This window comes from Petromyzon marinus, unplaced genomic scaffold (genome assembly GCF_048934315.1).
Source record: "Petromyzon marinus isolate PM22_M1 ecotype Great Lakes invasive population unplaced genomic scaffold, UKy_Petmar_22M1.pri1.0 PM_G_Scaffold_118, whole genome shotgun sequence".
Classification (NCBI taxonomy): domain Eukaryota; kingdom Metazoa; phylum Chordata; class Hyperoartia; order Petromyzontiformes; family Petromyzontidae; genus Petromyzon; species Petromyzon marinus.
In genome coordinates this window covers 152,501-155,000 of record NW_027422671.1, presented here as the reverse complement: position 1 = coordinate 155,000, position 2,500 = coordinate 152,501, and positions in this window count along the sequence as shown.

The following is a 2,500-nucleotide window of genomic DNA, read 5'->3' as shown; positions in this document are numbered from 1 at the left end:
TCAGCTGGAAGAGCTTGTCCTGAAGCAGGGCAGGGATGATGGTGTTGAAGGCAGAGCTGAAGTCCACAAACAGGATCCTGGCGTAGGATGCTGGGGCGTCCACATGCTGTAGGGTGAAGTGGAGGGCCATGTTAACTGCGTCGTCCACAGACCTGTTGGCTCTGTAGGCAAACTGAAGGGGGTCCAGGAGAGGGTCTGTGATGGCTTTGAGGTGTGCCAGGAGCAGGCGCTCAAAAGACTTCATTACCACAGATGTAAGGGCGACCGGTCTGTAATCATTTAGTCCTGTTGGCCTTAGCTTTTTGGGCACAGCGATGATGGTGGAGGACTTGAGACAGGCTGGTACATGGCATGTCTCCAGGGAGGTGTTAAAGATGTTGGTGAACACCGGAGACAGCTGGCCAGCGCAGTGCCTGAGGGTGGCTGGAGAGACAGAGTCCGGCCCGGCTGCTTTGCGTGGATTCTGCCTCTTGAAAAGCCCATTAACTTCTCCCTCCTGAAAGGAGAGAGTCGTTTCTGTAGTATGGGTGGGGGATGGGGCCTCTTGGGTGGGAAGGGGTGGTTCAGGACAGTCCAATTGTCTTTCAAATCTACGGTAGAACTCGTTCAGGTCGTTGGCTAGGCGGGAGTCGTTAGTGGTGTGGGGCGCTCTGGGTTTGTAGTTGGTGATGTGCCTGAGCCCTTTGGCAGACAGAAGCAGCGTCGTTAGTAGAGAACTGGTGTTTTAGTGTCTCTGAGTACAGTCGTTTAGCCTCTCTCACCGCTTTGCTAAACCTGTTCTTCGACTCCTTGAATCTGTCTCTATCCCCACTCCTAAACGCTTCCTCCTTCTCCAACCTCAACCTTTTGAGCTTTGCTGAGAACCAGGGCTTGTTGTTGTTAAAGTTCACCCTGGTACGTGTTGGGATACAGCAGTCCTCACAGAAGCTGATGTACACAGCCTCTGTGAGTTCATCCAGACTATTGGTAGCAGTCGTGAACATATCCCAGTCAGTACAGTCTAAGCACGCCCGCAAATCTTCCACAGCCTCACTGGTCCACTGTTTAGATGTCCTCACAGCAGGTTTACAGAGTTTTAGTTGCTGCCTGTATGCACGAATCAGGTGGACCAAGGGAGTTCTGTGCGAGCCGAACAGCCCCGTGACCCACAAGAGAAACATCCCCGCCAAATTCGAGCGTTTGACGGGGTCTATCCGTGAAAAAATATTCACGTTTTTGAGTGCACATGCATTTCTGCTGCAAATGCCTCTGGAAGTTTCATGCCGTTCGTATGCCAATTGTGGCAACACGAAAATGACCCGTTTTCCCATTCCGAGGGATTTCTGTGCGACCCTAACAGCCCCGTGAGCCACAAGAGACACATCCCCGCCAATTTCTAGCGTTTCACGGGGTCTATCCGTGAAAAATATAGACGTTTTTGAGTGCACATGCATTTCTGCTGCAGATGCCTCTGGAAGTTTCATGCCGTTCGTACGCAATGTGGCAACACGAAAATGACCCCTTTTCCCATTCCGAGGGATTTCTGTGCGACCCTAACTAACAGCGCCCGTGAGCCACAAGAGAGACATCCCCGCCAATTTATAGCGTTTCACGGGGTCTATCCGTGAAAAATATAGACGTTTTTGAGTGCACATGCATTCCTGCTGCAAATGCCTCTGGAAGTTTCATGCCGTTCCTATGCAATGTGGCCACACAAAAATGACCCGTTTTCCCATTCCGAGGCATTTCTGTGCGACCCTAACAGCCCCGTGAGCCACAAGAGAGACATCCCCGCCAACTTCTAGCGTTTGACGGGGTCTATGCGTGAAAAATATTAAAATTTTTGAGTGCACGTGCCTTTCTGCTGCAAATGCCTCTGGAAGTTTCATGGCGTTCCTATGCAATGTGGCAACACGAAAATGACCCCTTTTCCCATTCCGAGGGAGTTCTGTGCCACCCTAACAGCCCCGTGAGCCACAAGAGACACATCCCCGCCAATTTCTAGCGTTTCACGGGGTCTATCCGTGAAACATATAGAAGTTTTTGAGTGCACATGCATTCCTGCTGCAAATGCCTCTGGAAGTTTCATGCGGTTCGTACGCAATGTGGCAACACGAAAATGACCCGTTTTCCCATTCCCAGGGATTTCTGTGCGACCCGAACAGCCCCGTGAGCCACAAGAGACACATCCCCGCCAATTTCTAGCGTTTCACGGGGTCTATCCGTGAAAAATATCAATTTTTTTTTGACTGCACATGCATTTCTGCTGCAAATGCCTCTGGAAGTTGCATGCGGTTCGCATGCAATGTGGCGACACGAAAATGACCCGTTTTCCCATTCCGAGGGATTTCTGTGCCACCCTAACAGCCCCGTGAGCCACAAGAGAGACATCCCCGCCAATTTCTAGCGTATCACGGGGTCTATCCGTGAGAAATATTCACTTTTTTGAGTGCACATGCATTCCTGCTGCAAATGCCTCTGGAAGTTTCATGCGGTTCGTATGCAATGTGGCGACACGAAA